The sequence below is a fragment of the Lacerta agilis genome, chromosome 3 (genome assembly GCF_009819535.1).
Source record: "Lacerta agilis isolate rLacAgi1 chromosome 3, rLacAgi1.pri, whole genome shotgun sequence".
Taxonomy (NCBI): domain Eukaryota; kingdom Metazoa; phylum Chordata; class Lepidosauria; order Squamata; family Lacertidae; genus Lacerta; species Lacerta agilis.
Genome location: NC_046314.1, coordinates 18,789,730 through 18,816,494, shown reverse-complemented (window position 1 = coordinate 18,816,494; position 26,765 = coordinate 18,789,730).

Below are 26,765 nucleotides of genomic sequence, written 5' to 3'. Positions count from 1 at the left end.
ACTCGTAATCTGGGGAACCGGGTTCGTGTCTCCGCTCCTCCACATGCAACTACTGGGTGACCTTGGGCTAGTCACACTTCTTTGAAGTATCTCAGCCCCACTCACCTCACAGAGTGTTTGTTGTGGGGGAGGAAGGGAAAGGAGAATGTTAGCCACTTTGAGACTCCTTCGGGTAGTGATAAAGCGGGATATCAAATCCAAACTCTTCTTCTTCTTCTTCTTCTTCTTCTTGGAGCTACCTAAGAAAGACCTGGGAAGACAAACATAAGGAAGCCTAGACCGGTGTGTGTGTGTGTGTGTGTGTGTGTGTGCCAGCAGTTCCTGAAAGGACTATTTGTCACCCTAAGAGGATTCTTTTCCTCTACATTTTAGGTGATTGATTTGTTTTAGTATATTAAAATTATAAACCACCTTGGATGCCTTGGTAAAAAGGTAGTACAAACAAACAAACAAACAAACAAACAAACAAACCTCTGAATCCTATAAAGGCAAACCCAGGTAGTAATATCACCTTGTGGTGATCCCCTTTCCCTCTGATTATATTTGCTGCCTAGTATATGGGATGAGCTTGTTCAGACAAAAAAGAAGAATTATTCACTGTGTTGACAGGAAAGGAGAAGTTGACTGATGGGATTCAGGTGCATAATTTAACATACAGCCTTTGAGTTTGGATGGAAGTTCCAGAATATTAAGGTTAGACTAATAGGCACCGTTGAAGAAAGCTGGGATCCAAGCTATGCAGGCCTATAAATAGATGAAAAATACATGTAGTCATTGCTAAAATGCCAACAATTTGGATCAGAATAAAGAAACATGTAGTACTAGCCACTCCATGTAATAGGAAATATGCACAAATGCAGCAAAGGTGCCATGCTAGTTATAATAAACAACCTTTCCCTTGGGTCACTAGCTTGAGTGGTGCAGATGGAAGATGGTTGGGAATACAGATGTTCCTGAAAGCCTGCAATACATGAGACAGCTTGCTCCCTTCAGACCCAGGCTTGCCATTGGCATCTGAATCTAGTGCTACTCTTGGATAGCCAGGTGGCAGTGGTAACTAGAGGAATGTGCTTTTTGTAGCTTCAGTTTCTATGCTTATGGTGCTCCTTTCTGGACAAAAAAGCACCTGGCCATAATATGTAGATTAAATTGCTGCAAGTGGGATCTGATACAAAACTTTGCAGTGTAAATTTACCTTGTAATAGAGGCGCTCCTCTTCTAGCTTTCACCAACTTGGTACCCACTAGTACATTGGAATGGAAAATAACTTGGTATGTGTATTGCTAAAGGGTACATGAAAAAATTCAATTGAAGCTAAATAAGGCTTTCTGAGTAACTAATAGGTTGATAATTAACTGAGAGTGTATCTCTGTTGCTCTTTCACATGCTGTTTAACTTAGATCACATGGGAAGGGTATTCAGTTGCAAATCGGCATTTTGTGTGAGCTAGTCTTTTTTCTCAAGCCACTAAAGACAAAGGGTGTACTAAGGATCTCTCTCCTGAAGAGAATGCAGCCTCAGGCTGTAATGGAGTCTGTGTAGAGAGAAAGAACTTTGATTTCAGTTCTGTTTCACATAATTTCTAAGGTGTTCAGCATGTGCTTGGACAAGCACACTATTTTATGCAACTATTTGGATGTACCATTACATCTGTTTTGGAAGAAGTTCTGTTAGTAAAGCTTTGAAACCATATTTTTCGTGTTGTCGGAATACACTGTGTGGATCCGTTAAAAGATCCGCAGTTAATTGTTTATTTTAATGGTTATTGAGAACTACTTTTAGTATTCTTACGCGTAAAAGCGAAAGTGAAAGTAAGAATGAACAGTCGGTTTGCCAATAAGATTAATCCGCCTTTAACTTGTAGTCCCGGTAATGTTTCAAAGTTATCAATGAACGTTAACCCTGCTTCCCGCCTTTTTGGAGGGTAGCAACAGTGGTTTTATTGGTTGGGGTGTTAATTGTGATGTCACATCTGTTCCTTAATAAAAGGCTGAGGCTCCCCGCTTAGGCACGTTCATTTACGTTTTCTTCTTTTGGGTTCTTTTACTTTCAGTTCAGGTCAAGTTTAGTTTAAGGGTTTTGGGAGCGGGCTGGATGGGTTGGATGGGTTTTTCCTTTAGTTAAGGTTTAGTTTGTGGAAGATATTTCGGTGAGATTTTAGTTAGGCTTTTAGGTTTAGCCTAGGGCTAGATTTGCGGAAGATATTCGGTTTAGTATTATTTAGTTTAGTATCGCGGAAGATTGGGCGCGCAGGGACTGAGAGCTTAGGGAAACTTAGCTTAGGGCAAGAAACGAGCCTACGCGGGTTTTGCCAAAGCCACTAAAGATATACTCGGTGTCTGTCGTCCTTTGGGGAAAAGGGTAAAGGTTTTAAGGATTTTTTAATTTTAACCAAAACTTAGATAATGTCCTTGGTTTGGTTTTCCCAGTTCAGATTCAGGGCATCCATTGGTTTTCGAGGCATCCATTAGTTTTTGAGGCATCATTTTAGTTCCGAGGCATTCATCAACTCACGCACCTTCGGAGTCATTTTCCGTCTTACTCAGCTTCCTTCAGATTGTGAGACTTGGCCGGCACCCGTGCTCATAAGCACGTGGAACGCTGGCCGCTTTTACCCCACAACTGGTACCTCGTGCGTGGGCAGCTTAGGCTCACGCGCGGGGAGCTCCAGCACCGAACCCCGGCATGGTGTGGACAATTTTTATTCCAGGAAAAGTCAGGTTTTTATTTGTCCTTTTGCTTCCATGTGTGCAATATTAATAACCGCAATAACCCAGCCGTGTGCAGACATCTGTGTTGGTTGAAATTGATGGAAGTAGCAGAGAAGCCCAGTTCCAGGCCATAATCTGCTTGGGACCCTTCTGCCTGCTGACACAACAACTAGAGGAGCTGCAACTGAGGGCTGAATTCTTCCCACATCACACTTCCATGGGGACCCATGAGCAAAAACTCTCCCATGGCTTACTGTGGGAGGAAGAGGACACAGAAGCCTTTATAAGGCTCCCCACTTGGGAGTTGGAGGGTATTTTACCCCACAAGCTTCCCTCCAATTTGGGTTGCTGGTTGACAGGGCCAGAAAAGGATTTATCTCCCAACTTGCTTGGCATAGAATCATAGAGTTGGAAGAGACCACCAGGGCCATCCAGTCCAACCCCCTGCCAAGCAGGAAACACCATCAAAGCATTTCTGGTAGATGGCTGTCAAGCTTCCGCTTAAAGACCTCCAAAGAAGGAGACTCCACCATACTCCTTGGCAGCAAAATCCACTTTGTTTGGTTTTTCTCCCACCTTTCCTTCAGTTTGGTGTGGTCCAACCCCAAATGATTCCATTCCACCAGGATTGGGCAGGTAGAATGATGGCCCTACTGCCATGTCAACTCTTACCTTATTGTAGCTGCTGTAGTAAATAAAGATTTGGTCTAATTTTTCATCCCAATACCTGGTGTCCTGTCTGCTCTTCTGGGTCACATTATGCACCTGCCAGAGCTCAAGAGTTAATCCAGGCTGAGATGTGGTTAAGTTGTTCTTTGTTCTAATAGGCAGAAAACGGATTGAAAACCAAGCTTGGGAATTTGTCCTAGGTTTACTCCCCAGCCTCGTTTTTTTTGCTCTTGAATTGAACTCTCTCTGCCTTTTCTTTCATAAGCAGTGACACTTGAAAAATAGGTTTCAAAACTTCTTCAGAAAGGAAAAGTAAGGAAATTCTACAGAGTCTTTCTTTTGCTTTATTTTGTTCTGCTATTATAAACCTGCTTTCTGAAAAATACCTCTTTATTCCATGGTTTCAGTATGCTGCCATAACATGACATGTCAGGACACTTCAACCATAAAATGCAAGATGACTGGCAGGGGCACAGAGCATTTTGGGAGATTGTCTCTTGACTGAACCTGCAGCACCAGAAATTCTCTCCTGGTGCACCATCTCTCTGTATGTGTTTAAATCTCTGTTAGGAGAGAACGTGTCATGTCTGCATAGATGAAGGATATACATTATTGCATTTTTATTTTATTTCAAAACATGTCAAAAAGCTGATTTGTGGAGTGCTTCCTCAAAAAAAGCAGAGTATAAATCCTTTCAATAAAGAATTATTTCTTGGAAAAATCCATGCCCCAATTTCTGCAACCCCCCCCCCATATGTATATGGTGGGGGCAGCACATTAGCAAAAATGTTGCTGTCAGTTAAGGGAGACAGTTTGTAGCATATTCCTTGGTATAAACCAGACCCATTTCTTAGCAAATACTTTGCCAAAAGAGGGCGATAAGCCATTTTGCTGCCCAGTCCCTTGTTCTTGAATAGCATACCTCTGCTAAAGGAGACCCTTCTTAAAGAAGGGCCTCAGCAGAATATCTTCAGGCACAGGGATACTGATAGGTGATAGGTGCACCTTCGGGGACTGGATTTCAAGCTCTTTTACCCTATCTATTGCAGACACTATTTTCAAGGGACAGTCCTGGATTTACAGAGTCTGTCCCAGGTTCTGATTTGATCCCAGAATGTCCTGCTTTTCTTTAGGACGTCTGTTTTCATTGGAGAAATGTTGGAGGGTATGGAGTTATGTGACCCCTGAACCAAGGAGATAAGTAACTATACAACCTTCAGAAGACAACTGGAGGCAGCCCTGTACAAGGATTTTTTTTAATGAGTGGACCACTTATAAACGCCATCTCCAACTCCTTGAAAGATTCCATCAATGGTGTCTCTGAATTTTTTACACATCACTTGGGAAGACAGGTGAACTAATGCCAGTGTACTGGAAGAAGCAATGATCACCAGTGTCAAAGCAATGATTCTTCAACATCAACTTCGCTGGCCTGGTCATGTTGTTTGGATGCCTGATTATTGTCTTCCAAAGCAACTACTCTATTCTGAACTGAAAAATGGAAAGCGTAATGCTGGTGGTCAACAAAAGAGTTTTAAATACTCTCTCAAGGTAAATCTAAAAAAATGTAGGATAAACACTGACAATTGGGAAACACTGGCCTGCGAGCACTCCAATTGGAGAACAGCCTTTATCAAAGGTGTCATGATCTTTGAAGATGCTTGAACTCAGGATGAAAGGGAGAAACATGCGAAGAGGAAAGCATGTTTGGCAAACCCTCACCGTGATCAACTTCCTCCCGAAAACCTATGTCCCCACTCTGGAAGGACGTGTGGACCCAGAATTGGCTTCCACAGTCACTTACGGACTCACTGTTAAGAGGGTGTTCATGGAAGACAATCTTACTTAGCTATGAGCGATTGCCAAAGAAGAAGAAATTTCTAATTGAAATTTACAACAGCAGTAATCTAGGTCAGACTTGTATCAGTGAAAATAATGTATATGGTTGAATACATTTCATATTCCAGTGGTTTATAAATAAATTCCACTTTTCAAGAAACTCCCTCCCCCTCCAGTTAGAGATAGAGGACATATGGTGCCTGTCTTTTGAAAACCTGTACATCCAAATCGTTTGAAAAAGAGGTTCTCCTATACTTCCTTCCTTCCTTCCTTTTTTATTTATTCCAAACCCTTATGGGATGCTGAAAAGTATGCATATGGGAGCTTTCAAAAATAGCTCACATTCAGACAGGCTAGAAAAGAGCATTTCAGAAATCATCCAGCTAGTTGTGAAGAGTTCTGCCATTCGGAAAGTGGGCACAACAACAACAACAACAACAACAACAACAACAACAACAACAACATGTTCTCTCAACTCTACATCTGTTAGATCTTTTAAAATAATAAAAATAATTCTTTTATTTCAGTTTTGGTACTGAAGGACTGCAGTCATACTGTTGAAGGTTACTATTGTGGTCGTGGTAACCTGCTTCTGGTTCTTAAGAGACATGCGATGGTAGGGAATTTATAATATGAATGCAATAAGCAAAATGTATGCCTTCATTAGTCACAGAACACACTGTTTTGGGTTAGAAACCAGAGACATTGTTTAGGAGGGAATTCCACTTACCAAGTATGCATGTCCTTGGCTTGTGATGAAAACAGATCCTACTATTTAATCTACCATACTTCCCCTGGTTATCCTTTTCCTGATTCAAGAGTAGTGAAATATGTTGGGTCTATGGCTGTGTACACATTAGCAGCTTAAAATATGGGGACGTCATTTGTTGAAGTCCATATTGTGATATTGGTTTCATAATTTTTGACCTGGCAAATCGGGTGTGTGTGTTTGCGTGTGTGCTATGTGTTGAGTGTGTGCTATGCAAAAATCACGATGCGGGGAAAATCATGAAGTTAGCCAATGCCTATACTCTTAAGATTTAGTGTCAGGAAATAACATAGCCCTGGACACAGCAGAGTGAACGCAGGTTTTCTGGAAGCTCCTGGCTGTAGAGCATTGACTGGACAGCACAACGCAGGAACTCAGCAACTCACTTGGATAACTATATACAGTATTTATTGAAACAACTAGTATCCATAAGTTACTATGTACAGACTTTAGAAATAAAAGAAACAAAAGTAAAACCTTTCCTCTCTCTCTCTCTCTCAACCTTCAGTAACCTACAAACACCACACACCACACCAGCTCTCACACAGAGCTCATTCTTTAGGAACTCCTTGACCAATCACAGGTTGTTGCTAAGGGTCTGGAGAGAGAGCAGATCTTGGCTTTCAGCCAACTGTTAATTGCTATAGGTGATTAGCTGACTTTCTGCACATAGGCACTTTGAAATCTCTAACATATACATAGCTCCATGTTGAAAACCAGATATCATCCGGAACTACTGTTGGCCTCTACATAGTGCCATCCTTATTTCAGATATCATGATATATCAGTATATCGCAATGTTTAGCTGGTGTTGTATCACAATGTTGAAAACCAGATATCACCCAGCCCTGGAGCACACCAAAGAGGGGGCAGGGATGTCTTCACCTGATGTACGTTGCCTGTTTGGTTTCTCTATAGCTGCAAACCCCCAACCCCCATTCATGAAGCTGTCATCTGTGCCATGCACAGTGTTTGCCTCAATTGTACATACCTCGGTTTAACTGTGATGCGAATGTGGCTTAAGCTTTCCTTTCGGACTGAAGCTGCTTTGAAGGAAAACACATCAAACAGAAGTATGCCTCCATGAATTTATCTGATTCTCTTTTAAAGCCATCCAAATTGGTGGTCATAAAAAATAATAACGAGTTTACGGAGATAGGAAATCTACACTCCTCAAGATGTTGGTGAATCCCCATCATCCCTGACTATTGGCCAAGTTGGGTGATACCACAGTTTCTCCACCCCTGGAAAAGTGAATGGTAAATGAAAAAATGGGAAGCTTTCTCTTTGTACCTTGTCTATGAATGGGACTTATGTTAATGCTCAGCATCAGTCCAAAGGTTTCTTCACTTATCCAGGTCTGTAAAGTCATGTTCTCTCATTTTAATTAGGTAGGGAAACCTCCAGGAAATAATTCCATAAATAGATAGTTGGAGGAAAGACTCAAGCATACCTTGTCTGTCCGAGAGAAATATCATCATAATTGGCTGTACAACCGCTGGGATCGGAGGACTTTCTTATCAAAAGAATTCTGTAACAATTACATCTGGGGGCTGTGTATATGTCATGACATAAAACACAGCCTGAATTAATTATTTAGTGCAGTGGAGCCCACTTTTGACTTATAAGCTGTAAAAAGTCTGCCTGGGAGATAATTAATTATTGCTGGAAATAACATATAATTACAATGTTGCAGGGAACAGATAAGAATTAATGTGCCAGGTGTAAGGAGATTAGGCCAGCCTGACAGAAATGAGCAACTAAAAGAATTTATAGATGGAGAGAGGCTTACAGCCATTTCATCCACACCAACTAGGAAGTGAGACCACATGGCAGCTGCTTGGTGGCTTATTTGAAATGAGATCATAGCTTTAGTTGATTCCTTGTGGACAGGTCCCCATATCACAGACCTGAAGCCTAAATGAGATTAATGGCACTGAGGAACCAGAAGCGAAGGCAGAGGCTAGTTTAGACAAGCCCCCTCATTTGTATGCTGTTTCCTATGTGTAAGCACTGAGATAAATCCAAATTTATCACTCTCTTTTTAAACTTATGTTTCCACAGAGCACACTACAAACAAGCCATATATGAGGAAACTTTAGAAATATTGGTAGATGATGTTTTGTGGGGTCTTCAGGAGCAGTATTCTATTGGTGTATCCATTAAGGTTGTGCACCATATTTGGCTGAATCCTGAACACAAACAATTTTTCTGAATTGAGCTGAAGTAGCTACCAGTGGTGGGTTGTCTAGTCTTACATTGATTTGTAGAGATTTGGACAGATCTGCAGCTCAGAAAGCCAGAGTGTCTCTGAAATGTTGCAATTATTATAAAACCGTATAAGGAGAAGGCCAGGGTGGAGAGCGATGGAAGAGGGGAGCTGGAGGAAGGCTAGAATGATCATATCCCACTCAACATTTACCAATCACAGTGCACGGTGGAGTGGAGCTGGACTTAATGAGAGCTCCAAGACTAGCTAGCATAGGATGCTATTGCCCTACCCAGCATTCTCCAATCAAAATGCTGCAGCAGGGTGTGGGTAAGTCTTAAAATCCAGAGCTCTTTTGTAAGTTACACCTCTTAGAAAAATGTTTGGTGGGGCTAGGTGGCATTTTTTTCCCCCAGCTCGTGTTTGTCTTCCATGCTTTCCCAATCAATCTTAATCCCGCCTTTTATTTTATTTTATTTTATTTTATTTTAAAAAAGTTGGTTTCATGGTTTTATTTTATTCTTTTTCATTGCTGAGGATTATTTCTTTTATTGGTTTGGTTGCTGTTGTTGCTATTTCCAGTTGCTAATCATAAACCATGAGGAACCCAGCTTGTGTTTTGCAGCCTAGTGGTGTTATGCAATCTTTTAGAATATTAGCCGGTCAGTCAGGCAGAGCTTGTGAGCATATTATTTAGCAACAGTTTTCTGAATTCAGTATTAATTCCTTATTATTCATGGGAACTGGCATGGCTGAGCACTCACAATTATAATTATTTTGAGCAAATTGAAATATGCCTAGCATGAAAACCTTTAAAGCTACTGCAATCCCCCTCAATAATATTTATTCTTTTTCAAAACAGGCATACAAAAATATAACATACAAAAACATAAGAAACATACAAAAACCTTAAAAAGAAAAAAATATTCTTTTTTCTCCTCTAACTTTCTTTAACAGTGTTAGCTGACTTCTCTTGGTCCTTCGCATCTGATTTTCATTGTTAAATCATCCTTAGCAGTTTGGTTTATCATCATACTCAACATATTGATAATAATTACCAATTTAGCTATTATTAACCTATATTATTACTTCACCATAAAAAAAAAACAAAAATTCTATACTAAAATCAAACTTCATGCTGCAAGCCTATAACTCCTCCTCTATGCGTCCATAATTCTATATATTGCAATATTTTTTTCAAATAAGCTTTGAATTTCTTCCAATCTTCTTCCACCGCATCTTCTGTCTGGTCGCGCAGTCTCCCCGTCAGTTCAGCAAGTTCCATAAAATCCATCATCTTCATTTGCCATGCGTTAAAGCTACTGCAATTTGGCAAGGTTAATCAACTCTGTAGGGCAGAGCTTTCCAAACTGTTTGTTGGCTGCAGTGTGTAGGTGTGTTGTGCAAATTCTCCCCGTGCTCCCCCTGTGGTTGGAAAGGGTAAGTTAAACCTCCGGTTTGGTAGTAAAACTGAATTACTGTGTCGTGAACTGATGCATATCTAAAGGTGTGTCACCAACATGAAAAGTCTGGAAAGCTCTGCTGTAGGGGCTACCATGAGTGCAAATATTGTGTAACTTTGTGGGGGGGGGGACAAAAACATCATATCTATTTTAATTTAAAGGTTTCTAGCATGAAACCTGCTGGAGCAACCCATTGGCAATTTGATAGGGTTAATCCTCTGCGGAATGGCTACTGTTCCCCCAAATTGCATGTTCTTATGTCAAAAATCATGAGCGCCCATGGCCATTTTCAATTTGTAACACAGATAAATGGGATTTCTGGAGATTTGTAAAAACCAGATTTGGATCCGGATCAGACTGGGGGCTTTTTGTACTGCTGTAGTCTATATACAGCAGATTTCAACAGGTTTTAAAAATATTTGCTCTCCAGAGGGAAGTCCTGGAACTGTAATTCTGTGAAGCAGACATCTTTAGCCAGAAATTCTAAAGACTTTTGACAGCTATGCTTCCCAGCATCCTTTGTGGGAAGCCATGGTAGTTAAACTGTTTCTTTGTTTTGTGCTACACTACGTAAAACACATTCCTTTGTTTGTGCCCAAACCCTTACTGTAGACTTCAATCAGAAGATAATGCGTTCTGGAAAATGTGTGTACAAACTGGGCTTAGATTTTTGTGTATGTCTGTGTGAGTTTAACAATTTTGAATCTGAATGAGCAAATGTTTGGACCTTAGTTGAGTTGTTAAAGAATGAATAACTGTGTATGGAAGCTACTGCATCAAAATGCCTAAAATGTAAGAATCCTACACATTCACAATTTCTTAACATTCCCATTCCAAATACACAGAGTTGGTTGTTCCTCTTGCAGTCACTGGGACCTTTTCACCAAGGTAGTTGTTTGTCCTTTGAGTCTGAGCTTAGAGCAATATCCCAACCCCTAAGTAAGACACGAGACTGATTGCCAGTTACAGAGGCAATGATTATTATTTTTTGGAGGGTGGGGGGTGACTCCCCCCAATCTACATAGACCATAGTGTGTATATGCTTGCCTACACCACACTGTGCCTTTATAATTTTGATCAACACATGGTTTTGTGAGCAGGGCATTATCACATTTTGGCTCATTGGCATTTATAACTGGTGTCAGCTCCAGCAGATTAGAGGGGTTACAATGGGACTTGGAATCATAGAGAAGAACAACGCTGCAAAGCCCTGTCTGGCTTCCAGTTCAGATCAGATGTTTCATTTTATGCCATCTAAAAGGAAAATCAGCTTGCAGACTGAGTCTTATTTTTCACGCGTTTGAAAGCCCTGCTTGAGGCTGGGAATCAATTCATTTGCTTCTACATTTTTCCATGGATGGAGGAGGAAAAGGCACATATGCTGTTACTCAACCACAGCTATGCTAAAGTTTTGGATTGTACCTTTTAATTTGTCAGAGAGAGACGGAGAGACGAGACAGAGAGAGATCCAGTGTCAAAAATAACAAGGGAGCCCCATCTTCAACCAAAGGAATCCTAATTCTATTGAACTCTATGCTCTCAGCCACTGTGGGGGGTGCTTGAAGAAATGGTATGGTATGGAAGCTTGCACATTTGTTCAATTAAATGTAAATTTAGCTAGCCTTGGTTCCTCTTGCCACTTTCAGGATCCCACCCTTTTAGCAGTTTGACTCTTGTCATATGGCGGTGGTGATTATGCTGCCCATCTGACTGGGTTGCCCCAGGCACTCTGAGTGGATTCCAACAAATTAAAACAGGGGTCTGTCAGGGGTCCCTCAGACCTTGGGGGGGGGGGGCGGACGGATTTGAAAAAAAAATGAATGAATTCCTACGCCCCACAAATAACCCAGAGATGCATTTTAAATCAAAGGAAACATTCTATTCATGTAAAAACATGCTGGTTGCTGGACCGTCCGTGGGCCGGATTTAGAAGGCGATTGGGCCAGATCCAGCCCCCAGGCCTTAGTTTGCCTACCCATGAATTAAAACATCAAGCACAGGAAAACATCTGTAGAATTGATGAATGGCCATTCGGGGTATTGTTTACACTGCTCTTCTGGTTGGTTGGGTTTAATCCAGCTGTTGTCTCTTGGCATATTGTGTGGGCAGGTAAATTGAATTAAACATGACCGGAACCCTTAGGCATGGTGGGCAAAGGGAACATCACCAACCTACTCCTATTGTTGAATGGCTTTGGGGACAACTTGTTTTTTGCTCTTGTGATCTGGTATGTGTCAGGTGCTGAACAATGGAAGGTCACAGACCTATGACTTCCCTTTTGGGGAAAGATGCTATATGCCAACCATCACACCTGGTGGTTTACCTTTCAGAGACAGGTAAGAAATGTCCTACATCCCTCTGAGTGCCAAACCACCCAGAGGATTATACCTGCCCACACAGGTTAGGGTCATTCATATATCCTTAAACCAAATTATTAAGTGCTGAGTCTTCATTCCGGGTGTGGGATAATTGACTTACATTGGAGTAAATGGTAGGAGACTCTCCTGGTTGAGATTCAGGCTTTAACTGTGCAATCCTATATAGGCCTAGTGATATGAGAAGCAAGGTCTTTTGAGTTCAGTGGAACTTTCTCCCAAGTAACTGTGTACCGGACTGAAGCTTTCAGAACATAATTTCAGAGGTGTCTGACATTTGCTCCTCTTGCTGAATAGCTCAGTACTGAATTTGATAGTAAGGCTTGTATGCAGAGCTGAGATGTGATTTATTGCTTCATGGAGATTGCTTGATATAATACATATTACAGCTTCAATTGATCCACTGTGTTTTGATTCCAACTGCACTCTGCCATGTGAGCAAATGATGAATTGATTCCTGTGAGCATTTATGCATTCTAAGCGGTTATGGATAATATCTTGATATAGACCTAAGATTAAATAATTCTTAAAAAGAATACCTATGCCAGTAGTTTAACTTCTATTGCTGAAGGTCTGGAGACTTGGGAAATTGAAAATAAAACCAGCTCATCAGTAGTCGCATTATATTACACTCAGCAATAACGTTGTATATTAACAACAGTATATCTTATGTATTTATCTAATTTATAGCACATTATTTGAAAATCCTAGAGGTTTGTCTGGTCCTCCCAGCTTAATTTCTGGTGAGTCTGTTTCCTATAAAGTTGAACTATTTTTCAAACATTAATAAAATATGCGATACAAGTGTTATGCTCTTGGTTGTTTATGGCATTAGTATTTTTAGATTATAAATTATGGATGCCATGCTAACCCCTACTTTGATATCTGATGTTGATATTGAAGCTCTGCTGTTAGATACAAATAAACAGAAATTTCCATAAGCCCAGTTCTATCTGATTTACTGTCCACCAAGAAAAATAAATCATTGGCTGCTGGTGCCCAAACTATGGTATAACCTATGTGGAAAAAACAACACATGGCTTGAACATGTGTATGCAGTGGGGAGGAGGAGGAGACTATTTCATTTGACAAGCCAAAATCTTTTGCTATCCCCTTTTCACAGCATTGAATTTCTCCCCATATGTTTATATCCCAGTTTATATTCCAACAGACCTTTTATATCTGCCAAGCTTAAGCTACAGATGCGCATTATCAATTTGGATAATGTAAAAATATTTCTTAATAATTCAGCTGGGATGACATATGAGTTTTTGCTTGTCTTGTTTATCTGGCTTCTGTATTCTGCATGTGCCTGGGTTCTTGGCCCATGCTAGATTTTGCCTGGAAATACAATTGGGGAGTGGGAGATGTTGGAAATTTCCAGTGGTTTAATAATTTTACTTTAACATTATTGCAATTAGTCTTTGGAATTCACAGCTCATTGAAGAAGTGACTGGAACAGGAACAGAATGGCTTTTCATTTTGCTGCTGTTATTGTTTTGCTATATACCATTTCCCGAAAGTTTCTATCACGGGGGGAATGGATAGAAACGTAATTGCATTTTTTAAATGAAAGTCAGGCATTTGCCATTTATTACAGAGTGCAGACACCATTATGAGTCCTTGTGCAAAAGGGCAGGACTCCCAGTTTCTCTCCCCCCCCCCCCAACCACTTCCTCTTCTTAATGAGGCTAAGGTCAATTTTTGGAAAATTGCCCTGTGAGACACAGCAACTTATTTGAGGCACATATAATTAAAACTGTCGTGAAAAAGAAAGACTGAAAATGCAGGTAATAGGTATATCCATGAATCAGCTAATATCAAGTATATAATGACACTGCGCATGATTTTTTTTTAAAAAATGTTCAAACATCTGGAAGTAATGAAAGGGAGATGGCAGAATATTAAAGCTTGCCTAGTCACCCCAAGCTAAAGTTTTCTGACCATCTTCAAAAGAAATGTTGACAACAAGCCATGAGAAAGAACATAAAGCAAAGCAGTTTTATGTTTTCTAATAACAGCTTCGCTTCATCTGCAAATTATTTCCCCCCAAAGCATGGGACATATAAATAATACCGCTATCTCCTAATGTCTGCTGTCCAAGCTGCTATTAAAGTAGGGTATGGGCAAGGTGGAAAAGTTTACAACTCTACTCAGAAGGATTTAAGAAATAAAAAGAATAAAACACAGAGCCGCCCCCTCACGTTTAGGTCATAAAACAGACAGCAGCCTGAAAACCATTTTTTTAAGGAAGTTCATCTTTGTCATTCTGACACTGGTTCAGCTTTTGTGTCAATAACAGCCACCTAGAATGCAGGTAATGCTTTTCCTGGCATAAGGATGAGAAGGATTCACCTGCTCAGGTTTTGCATGCCTGGGTACTGCTAAAGTCACAGGGGCACGGCCAATACAACTCAATTAGTCAATAGGCCAATTTGCAGCAGATCATGGGGTAAGAGTCCAATTCCCTTTTGCTCTTTTCCTTGGTTGCGTTTCGCTGTCAGCTATACTCATAGCTGGTTAAAGGCCAACATCCTGTCTGTCTTGGAAGTGGGTCTAGGATTGCCAACCAACCGGCGGGGGAAGGGAGTCTTTAATTCTATTTAAGCCCTTTAAGACAGGTGCTTATTGCGGAAACACCTCTTCAGTTGGTGCTCTAGGGCAGGAGTTGGGATGCCAGGTTCATTTAGAGTGGATTCTTGCTCTGTTGTGCAGAAATAATGGTCTGAAGGGCCTCTCAAGATACAGAAAGTGGTGTCAACTAAAATGTCATTCCCTCTACCAATCTGTCCCTTACAGTTGCTGGAGTCTATTTCACTTATATCCAAAACAATATAGAACATCTGGAAGGCTATACAGTAGGCTCCCACTCCTAAATTGCCACCAAATCTACTTGAACATGGAATCTCAAGGGATTGTGACAATTTGGTTCCAAACATTCATAGGAATAATAATAACAATACCCCGCCCATCTGGCTGGCTTGCCCCAGTCATTCTGGGTAGCTTCCAACACACTTATTATTATTATTATTATTATTATTATTATTATTATTATTATTATTTTATTATACCCCGCCCATCTGGCTGGGTTGCCCTAGCCATTCTGGACAGCTTCCAACACACACAATAATAATAATAAAACATCAAACATTAATAGTAACAATCAGATCCTATATAAAAAGTCACAATAACTTTAAAATAAACAACTTATTCCACATAAAGCAATATGCGATAATGCATTAGAATCCAATAGTAAACCCCAAAATTAAACATCAGCAAGTAATAATTAAAGAATTACTCATCTATAATCTATAAAAGCAGCGGCAAGCCACAATACATAAAATACCACAAAACATACAAAACAATGTAAAAGGATTGCATTAAGAAACAAGGACACACAATTTATAAAATTATTTAACACACCCAACATTAAAAACTTCCCAATACAGGGCTGCCTTCAGATGTCTTCTAAAAGTTGTGTAGTTCTTTATCTCCTTGACATCTGATGGGAGGACGTTCCACAGCGAGGGCGCCACTGCCAAGAGGGCCCTGTGCATAGCAAAAATTCCAGATCTTTTCGGGGAGAGGTGGCAAGTATGCTACTGTTTCGAGCATTTTGTTAACACAAGAAGACTGCAGCCAAGAAGGAAGGCGAGTTGTAAGGAAATGGCCACAGATACTTCAGCTTCTTTACTGTTTTACATTGGTATCAAATGGGGGAATTACTCATCATGCCTTGGGTTACGGTGGTGAAGAAATCTGCAATCAATGTACAAGGGCCCTTTCACACATTTTGCATCAATAACCCAAATCTGCACTGAACAGGGAGGCAAAGCCTGTGAACTGCTTACAGCACCAGGTGGGGAAAAAAAGAAAGAATCCCTGGCCCGCAGCCCCAAATCAATCTAGCATGAATATTTATGTCAGCTGAGGCTACAAAGAGGCTTAAGGTTGGCCCTGAAAATACTATACAATATTTAGCATGATTAATTATTGCAATGGTTATATCTGTGGTAGAAGAATGCCGGCCACTCAGTCCCAAGGCAAATCTCTTCTCAGAGACAATGGCTGTGATACTGTATGCAGTTTGTGACAACCATTCCTGCATAACGCCCATTCAGTTCAATGGCATTATACTGTGTGTGGAACTGAGGGCTGGACTGCAGCCACCGCGTTTAAGCTGGAATAAGGAGATATGCCTCTTAGAGATGAGCTGTCTCAGCCAATTTTGGCAGACTATATATAAAAGCCACTCATGTGAAGTATTTAAACTGCTTTAAAAAACATTAGTTCATTTGCCTTAACACATGGATGAGGAAAGTGGCTCTAACTGCATTTGTTATACGGGACGATGCACTGAGGTAGACATGATGGCTATTTCTCATGTTTTAAAGATACAGGCACACTCTTGTGAGGGCCTTGGAAGCCTATTTGAAATGCACTTCCAGGGATATGCATGCTGATTTGGGTCATCACAAAGTGACCAGGGAACTGCTTCACAGTGTACCTAAATCCCAATTTGTTGGAGTGAGAGAACTGTGAAAGATATCAAGCCTTCTATAGGAATCAGTTGAAAATGGGCTATCGAGTGGATTTCCTACCTGTTCAGTCCCTATCACGACACAACAGGCTCCTGATATAAATGGTTTGTGTCTTAGTTCTCTACAACAATAGGTTGTGCCCATTCTACATAAATAGATAAATCCATTTCTTTGCTGTGTATATTGCTTATGGTAAATGCTGTTCCAAAGATGTCATGGGCTTTGAAGACACTCATATTCAGGGCGCAAGGGAGAAACGTGCTAAGAGGAAGGCATGCTAAGAAGAAGGCACGCTTGGCAAACCGTGACCAACTGCCACCCAGAAACTAATGTCCCCACTGTGGAAGGGTGTGTGGATCCAGAATTGGCCTCCGCAGTCACTTACGGACTCATTGTTAAAACCGTGTTTATGGAAGACAATCTTACTCAGCTACGAGTGATCGTCAAAGAAGAGATATTGTTTATATGGTCATTGAGTTAAAATTGCTCGTCTCAACAAGTGATTCATTGCTTTTCTTTCCCTCCATTAAATATTGTTGGTTGACATTGTTCAAGTTGTTCAGACTATATGCTGCTACCATAATGATGTCTACCCAGAAGCAAGTCCCATTGAATTCAATGGGGCTTACTCCCTGATTAGAACTGCAGTCTTAACCATCTTCTTACTGTGATTAAAAACATTCGCTGGAATGCATTGTTCATTATGGTTCTTATCACATGGACATGAGTTTGAGGGTTATGTTTCAGCCCACACATGCACACAGACAGAGCCATTTTCTGAATAAAATACGCGTTTATGAAAGGGTTTATATGTAGTTAAGTGGCAGGATTAATTCATGCTATTGTTAAATTGCCCTTCTCTGATGCCTGAGTGAGGGAAGCAAAGTGGGATTATATATTGAACTGTGAAATCAAGCTAGTGAGAGAGGTTTCAATCTAACCCCACTTACCTGGGAGTAGGTCCTGCTTAAGTAGTCTCCCCCTCCCTCACAGAAGTCCCTTCTGAGTAGAAATGGTTAGAATGGTGGCCATTGACGGCTTTGTGATAAGCATTTTATTAACTTTTTTTTTAAAAGGTGCTACAAGGCTTGTTGTTGTTGTTGTTGTTGAAAAATACAAACAGAAGTGCCTCTCTAGAAATTCATTAACTTTGAAAGGGGCCACTTTGATTTGTAAGTATCTGTTTATGTCTAAAACATGTGTGTATGTGTCAGAATGGATTGAGTAACATTGGTATATTCATACTCTGGCTGTCCAGTACAAGTCAATGGTAGTTCTGGCTATAGTTCTCCAGCCTCCTGCAAAAGGATTTTATATGTACTGTCTTAACTCAATCCACCTCTCCCAGGATGACTTGAGACCTGGATATCTGATGGAGCAACTGCCCTCATAACAGCAAGTTTGGACTCTGAGATCAGCTGAAGGAACCATGCTCCCAAGTCCCAACGGCAAGTGTTTTGTTCCATGCTGGGACCTGAGACAGGGCCTTCTTGGTGTTTGTATCCTTACTCTGAAATTCCCTCTTACAGTGGTACCGTGGTTCTCAAACTTAGTCTGTTCCGGAAGTCCGTTCCAAAACCAAGGCATGCTTTCCCATAGAAAGTAATGCAAAATGGATTAATCCGTTCCAAACTTTTAAAAACAACCTCTAAAAACCGCAATTTAACATGAATTTTACTATCTAACGAGCCCATTGATCCATAAAATGAAAGCAATAAACAATGTACTGCAGTCACACAATCAATCAATCAGTCAGTCAGTAGCTGAACTGGGTTCCACATAGTCACACACACAAATAAATAGCAGCAAAAACAAAAACACAAAATAAATAGCAAAAATAGACAGACCTCAGTGTAACACTCAAAATGGAAGTGTGGCACTTAAAACGGAAGTGTGGCACTCGAATTGGAAGCATAACACTCAAAACGGAGCATATTCGTCTTCCGAAAAAAAGTTCACAAAATGGAACACTTAACTTGCAGGTTTTGCAGTGTTTGGGTTCCAAGTTGTTTGAGTACCAAGGCGTTTGAGAACCAAGGTACCACTGTATTAGGGGTATTGTTACTGATGGTTTCCACTATTCAGTTAAAACTTTTCTTATTAGTTTTAGTTCCTTAAATTTATTTACACATTGTACATTTTAATATTGTTGGAAAATACTTTAGGTTTAGGACATTCCAGCAAAGCCACTTCCGCTCATGAGCAGGAGGTGGCGTTGCAGGCGTCACGCACCGAGCACGCATGCAGGGGCTGCGTGATTGGCCGGATTCCCGCCGCTCAACCCCGCAGGCCGACCAATCCGGTCGGCGGAGGGGCGGGACCTACAGCCCCTTTAAATCGGAGACGGCGGGAATCCTTCCCCCTCTCCTTCTCTGCCCCCCAGCTTCACCGGTTCTCCCGCCCACCCACCCTTTAGGTTAGCTCTTGACCTTGCTATGGACCTCGGTTGGTTGCCCCAGTTGGCTGGGGGGCCTGGTAGGACTTTTTCCCATTTGGGCTAGCCAAATCGGGTTTTTTCACCTACCTCGTAGCAATTCGTCACAACTTTGGTTTGGCGGTTAGGCATTGGACAACATCAATAGAGGTGGAAAGGGGAGGTAGCGCCATCACCTGCCCCTCATTGGAAGGGTATTCCATTAAAGGATTCCGGGGGCGTAGCCCTGTCCGAAGCCTAGGGAGGTAAGGGCCTAAGGCACGCCCCAACGGTGATCACAAGGGGAGTTCCACTTGATACGCATCAGTGGGGCTCCCCTTGGTGGTTAACCCTTCACGGACTTCCAACACCCGGGTTGGGGTCAGATATAGTGGTTGGGGTCCATTGCCTAAGCCAATACCACTCAACATCCGTAACCAATAAAGTTGTGGCTTTACGCCCATTAAATTTGATATCAATGTCTCGTGTGTCATTATTCTTCAGGGGAGGGAGGGACATTTCCACGCAAAAAGCGACCTACGAGTTTTATAGATTAAAAAATATATGGAGCGGTTACATGATATGTATAGTTCCGGTCTCGGTTTTCATGGAAAAAATAAATAACTTAAGTTGTTTGCCCAAGGTTACACAGAAGACCTTATGGAGACTGCAGTAGCCAGGAAATCCTGACTTCCAGCTCTTTGCCTTTTTATTTTTTAATATTTTTTAAATATCATTTTTATTGTTTTTATATAAATACATTGAGAAAAACTTTCACATTTATCTTTCCATCCATTTAACATTTTGGCCTTTTAGGGCCGTGACTTCCCTCAAACCCTCCACATGATTTCCTAATATCTATTACTTTATACTCCAGCTCTTTGCCTTGGCGATTGCAATCCTCTCCTCCCATGTTTCTCTGATGGTTTCATTTAGTTCTTTGCTACAGTGACATAAATCATCAGCCAATCTGAATGTGCGGTGAGGTTTGTATAGGGAACCCTACCGCAGCTAACAAGGAACCGCAGAAGGGAATTGTATATGTACATTATCGAGGTTTCACCAGTAAAGACAGAACAGGGTGGCATTGTGACAATTTTGCCCTGTAGTGACAATATCTTTTAACAGGATCCTCTCTAGCGAGATTAGCCTGATGAAGTACCGAAGAGTGGCAATTCTGGAAAGCAATAAACTATGGAGAGATAATGACCCTGGCAAGAAGATGTAAGGCTGAAAGAGGTACCTGCTGCCTGCCACTTATAGGAGACTGTTCCATTTTAGTGTGTGCTGCACAGCAACTAAATAAAAAACAAACCACAACAGCGTTTCTGTCAAGGAGGCATTGCACAGAGAAGTGAAAATAAATACCTTTTATGGCAATCTTTGAGAAGACAGGTGAGAAAGGAAAAAAACACACACACCAAACATTCAAAGCCAAAATGCTGCTTAGTTTGCACCAGAGTTGTTGCACAATTTATCTTTTTGCTATTTCATTGATTGGCAAAGTGTGCCACTGGTGGGATGAAAAATGTGGGCAATTGTTATATGCATTCATCACTTTTGTAGGCATGTTCAAGCAATCGGGTCTTTACAAGTTCCCTTGTGAAATGGCCCGATCTACATTTCATACAAATACGTGGACCAGAACTTAACAATCCACTGGATTTCACATTTCTCCAAATGTTGCAACACAAGTCTCCACAGTATCAAAATAAGTATTTAAATATGCATTTTGAGAGGAAAAGCATGTTTCAATAATATGTGGATGTGCATTTAGATAAGAATGTTGATTTTAAAGTGTACATACCCACCCTAAAATGCGCAGATTATCGTGGAAATGGAAGAGAAGACACAGAAAAGTATTATGCAGTAGAAATAGTGATATTCTGCCTTCTCTACCATGATGTGGGTGAGGCCCCATATCAAACATATCTTCCTTATTGTCTCCCAAAGCAGCTCATACCAATTAAAAGAGAATGAGTGCCAGGCGGATGCCAACAACTCCCACGGCCGCTTGCCCAGGAAAGTACAAAGACAAGGAATGTTTATTACCATCCTCTTTTTATTCAGTATTTACAGAGAGAGGCTTTGGAAACCAGCCTCTTGGATAATGGTGTTGTCCCGAGTAAATCTCCAATCCCTCCGTCTCTCCCACTTCCTCATGTATCATCCCTACGGGTGCTGACAAGCACCCTACACCTTTGAGCTCTTTTCTCTCCTACTTTCACGGCTCGCTGGGTTCTGGGAGGGGGGGTCTGGAATGCTTTCTAAAGACTGTGTCCTTCAGCTGTCACCCATCTGGTGCTTCCTCTTCCGCTTCTCCCCTCCCCTACTATAAATGAATGAATGAATGAATGAATGAATGAATGAATAAATAAATATTATTTATACCCCGCCCATCTGGCTGGGTCTCCCCAGCCACTCTGGGCGGCTTCAAAAAAAGTTTTAAAATACATGAAAACACCAGTCATTAAAGGCTTCCCTAAAGATCCCCTAAATTTCCCAACGTTTCCTCTCATCTGCCTCTGAGCTGTGACCTCCCTCAAACCCCTGTTGTAATTCTGAACTGCCTTCCTCTTCTCTAGCAGGGTCAGGCTGGGAAGCCGGTCTCCACCATTCCTTCTCTGCCCAGTCCCTGACATTGAGAGAGGCCATCAAGTGTACAAATCAAAGACAAGACATACAAGACAAGAGAATTGGATGGGTAAAGAAGTGAGATTAAGACCAGAACTACGTGATATCCAGTTTGAATGAGGCTTATCTTCTTTTCAAGTGCTCTTTCTTGAATACTACTTGGTGGCTCTTCTTCCTTTGGCCAATGCTTGGCGCTAGAGTGCTCTGTCCCCTTTCCTTCTGTTGCAGTTGGAGCAGATAATCCTTTCATGCAGGGAAGGGAACATGAGCTACTTGCAGCTGTTCCTTCCCAATGGATGGGGCCACGTTGGTCTCTCTCTTCCCTTGATGTTGTTCTGAGGAGGCAGTGATTTCCTAGGCCCTGGTTGATGGCAGGAGCCAGGCTGTGCTCCCTTTCTGCTGTCCCAGTCTCAGGGCAACAAATATATATATATAACCTAAAATAATTAGTTACCACCACACTTGGAAGTGTTACAAGTATGACTTCAAGGATCGACTGTAACTCATGGACCAAATCCCTGCTGTCTTACCCATCCAAAGCCACCTTCTAGGCTTTTCTAGAGAGTCTCCCAACCCTCTAGAATCAATTTACTGCTGCAAGGTCCTGCAGTGCATTAGGAAGTTGACAACATGACAAACATCACCTTCATGTATCTGCTGGATCAACAGTTGCTCCACCAAAGCAGAATGGAGGCATTGGATTTCACCCTGTAATTTTAAAGTGCACTTTTATTCTTAGTGTGCTTAATCTTAGCATGTATCTCCCTTGCATCTCATGGACTAGCAGCACAGTGGAATTGCAACCAGGTAGCAACAATTCCAGTTTCTTCCCTGGATTAATTTACAGTGTCTCTTGCACTGTGGAAAATGGTAACATGATTTGGTACTTCTTTCAGTCTGGAAACATTAACTAGTTCTGCTATTAGCACTCTAATCAAGTTCCAGCTGGGCGTAAGGTAAAGGTAAAGGGATCCCTGACCATTAGGTCCAGTCCTGTCCGACTCTAGGGTTGCGGCACTCATCTCATGTTACTGGCCAAGGGAGCCAGCGTACAGCTTCTGGATCATGTGGCCAGCATGACTAAGCCGCTCCTGGTGAACCAGAGCAGCGCACGGAAACGTCTTTTACCTTCCCGCTGGAGCGGTACCTATTTATCTACTTGCACTTGGACATGCTGTCAGGGCGTAAGTCCCCATAATATCAGCAAAAACACCATAAATCCAAGGTGGGAATCCCTTTTCAGCCTTAGGGGCCACCTGGCAGTGGAAAACAGACCCAGAGACAAATGTGAATGAAGCAATACATGTGACTCTTACCCTTGTAGAGTAGGCTAAATTCAAGGTAAACAAAAGGAAGAGGTTTTTGCAAATGCTCACACACCTGCCTGCCTCTTCCATCCAGGCAAGCAAGAAGCTTGATCACAAGTCAAGGACACTTTCCAGCCAGGCAAAGGCTCTTGATGGGAGTGCAGAGCAAGGCTGAAGGGCCTAGCCTGGGCATGACCTTGGAAGTGGCATGACCTGGGCAAAATCTCAAGGGCTAGATAGAGAAACCTGGATGGCCACATTTGGCCTCTGGGCCAGAAGTTCCCCACCCTGACATACATACTTAAATATCTGCTGATGCATAAATATCTGCTAATCTGTCATGTTTCTGTTTCTTAATTAATGATAATCAAGAGTTATTCACAACATAACTGTTTAGACCACACCTTTTCACATTTCTCTTTCTGGGCACAATCCATGAGACATGCTGGGTTTCCCAAACTTGGGTTTCCAGTTGTTTTTGGTCTACAACGCTCATCATCCCTAGTTAGTAGGACCAGTGGTCAGGGATGATGGGAACTGTAGTCCAAAAATGGCTTGGAGACCCGAGTTTGGGAAACTCTGCTCTAGTGCAACCCTGCTGAAATGAGTGCAAGCTTCACAAGAGCATTTCAACTGAGCTTGCTAAGCAGAACCTCTTTGTGACTTGCAGTTTTTGTAACTTAGCCTCAAAAACATCAGCATCCTAAACCATCTGGGATGAATTGGAATATTCCTCATGCTGGAATATCAAAGGCAGTGAGTTTAGTCGGCATGAAAGAGAGCTCCTTTGCTTAGAAAACATTGTAAATTATAGACATTATGACGCCTTAAAAATGAACTACATGTAGCAGAAGCCGGAATTTTCTAACTGCAGAGATGTTTTAATTGGAATGGGAACAAATTAGTTTGTTTATCTCTCTCTCTCTCTCTCTATCTCCACACACACACACACTCTCTCTCTCTCTCTCTCTAAATGCCACTGTTTCTAATATAACTGACATTTTGAAGGTGCACAGAATCTCTTGTCCTGCAAAGAAATACAATAATCTGACTTCAGTGTTTGGAAACTGGTATCTATTAATTAAGAGTCCATCATTTGTACTCTGTAATTATATTTATTAAACCCTAACTCATATCCTAACTATAATTAGTTCTTCCTAATTAATTTTATCAAATCCCTCTAGATTCATATCTTAAGTAAATATTGAGTAGCCCTACACTAATTAGCTCAATCAACGTGGAGTGCATTTCAATGACTAGGAATCGTTCTTGCTAATTAAATTTAATATAAAATAACATTCCATGTAATAAATGTGCAAGCAGTGAGGTTGTAAAATAAATAAAAGAAGTAAAGTCTAATTTAGCCTGAATTGTGCCTAGCTTGCAGTTTGGTATGAGCAGTTTGGTATGAGTTCCTGTCTGCTTTATTTATTTTGTCGCTATTATTTTAGATTCCCCCCCCCCCACAATTCCAAAATTCCTTAGGTCAGTCAGAGTACAATATCTCATTACCTCACTAAATGCTCATGACAATCTTGTAAGGAAGGCTAGATTGAAAGTCTAAGACAGGTATCAGAGCCTCTACACAACACATGCTAATCTTTCCATTGCAAAAAGCAGTGGCCAAGATCCAAATAACTGCTTAGGTTTGGGCCTTTTTTAAAGCCCCATGACAGACTGCTTTTCAAACAACCCATCACTTGTAAAAACACCCCCCCCCCCCCAAGAAGCATGGAGAGCTTGTGTTTGAGACAGAGAGAAATAGAGCATCAAGTCTAAGTTCCCCCCATCTCACAAAACTCATGCCATGGTTCTTGGAATCCTCATGGTACATTTGTCAAGCTAGCAATGTGTGAGAGAAGATTAATACATAGACACATAAATGTGCTAGAAGAGCTCAGCATTCACTATTCAGAGCTCAAGGAACATCAAAGAATTTTAACTATGAATCTAGTTGAGGGTTGTCATAACCTCCAAGTGTCCCTGTTTTCCAGGGACAGTCCCGGATTTACAGAAGCCATTCTGGTTTCTGATTTGATCTCAGAATGTCCCACTTTTTCTTAGGACATCCCTATTTTCATCAGAGAAATGTTGGGGGGTATGGAATAAGACACCCCTAGTTTCATCAGATAAATGTTGGTATGGAATAGGACATCCATATTTTCATCAGAGAAATGTTCGTGGGTGTGCCATTGTCAGGAACTTCAGACTTATACCCTTTTGGGCTACAATCAATTGGCAGGGGAGCAATAATTGAAAAGAAAATAGGAGCATTCCGAAAATCTGATATAGTGACTACAATCCAGTTCCATAAAAGGGGTGGGGAAAAATAATGACTTAAATCTGAAAGAGAATTATATTTTTAGAGGGCTTGATTAAAAATAAAAAAATCAAGGTGCATCCAGTGATACGTAAACAGAACTCACCACCGAAACAATGCAGAAGAAGAATTGAAATAACTGGCTCATGAAGAAATTGTTAAAACTGCCAAGACATGTCAACATAGTAAAGGTCTTCAAGGGACGCCTGGAAGTCAGTATTGAGAAGGCCTGCTGAAACTCTGCTGGGAGAGTATTTGAGAGGAGGGGGCCAGTGGCATTAAATGCTTGACTTACAGTTGAAACTAGTTGGGTTTCTGTAACACAGGGGATCACCAGCAGAATTTCTCCAGGTGATATCGGTGATTGAGCTGGGATATGAGAGCTCAAGCTGTCTTTAAGGTATGCTGGTCTAAAACTATTCAGAATATTCAACCTGGCCAAGTGGCATACGGGCACTTGGTGCAGATGTTTTCGCTGATAAGCTGTCAGCCATTTGCTCCCTTCACCATTCTGCACTAGCTGCAGCTTCTGGGCCAAGCCCAAGGGCTGTTGTTGTTTAGTCGTTTAGTCGTGTCCGACTCTTCGTGGCCCCATGGACCAGAGCACGCCAGGCACTCATGTCTTCCACTGCCTCCCGCAGTTTGGTCAGACTCATGTTGGTAACTTTGAGAACACTGTCCAACCATTTCATCCTCTGTCGTCCCCTTCTCCTTGTGCCCTCCATCTTTCCCAACATCAGGGTCTTTTCTAGGGAGTCTTCTCTTCTCATGAGGTGGCCAAAGTACTGGAGCCTCAGCTTCAGGATCTGTCCTTCCAGTGAGCACTCAGGGCTGATTTCTTTGAGAATGGATATGTTTGATCTTTTTGCAGTCCATGGGATTCTCTAGAGTCTCCTCCAGCACCATAAGGGCAGCCCTTGATAAAAGCTGTATCCACCACGTGAAGCCAAATGGTGGTGATGGAATAAATCCTGGTTCATGTATAATGCGCATCGCATGTGTGACTAGTGAGGTTATGACTTGCATATATAAATTAGAGGTAGAAACTAGAGGTAGAAAAAGTGAACAATTTTGTATCTGAGTGCTGCAAAGCAAAATGATTTCTGCACATTTAAACCTGGCACATCAAGAAAAAGACTCAGCTCAGCTTTTTCCCCTGATGTGTTAATTTCAGGCATTTTTTTTGTGTGCTAGTAAGCATTAAAAGATCTCATTTCCTACCTGCACTATGGTGAGGCATGATCTCTCTCTCTCTCTCTCTCTCTCTCTCTCTCTCTCTCTCTCTCTCTCTGACCTGCTGGTCTTGCAGAGCAGCTCTAAGCAATCACAAACAGAACTTTTGTATCACCTGGGCATTCTTTCTTTCTTTCTTTAGCAAGATTTATATATCAACTCAAAAAACAAAATATTACATCTTTAAGCAGTTTACACATAGCCATTGGCAACAAGGAAATTTGCAGTAGCGATAATGCAGACACTGATGAGATTAAAGTGATGAGTAACTGTGATGACAGA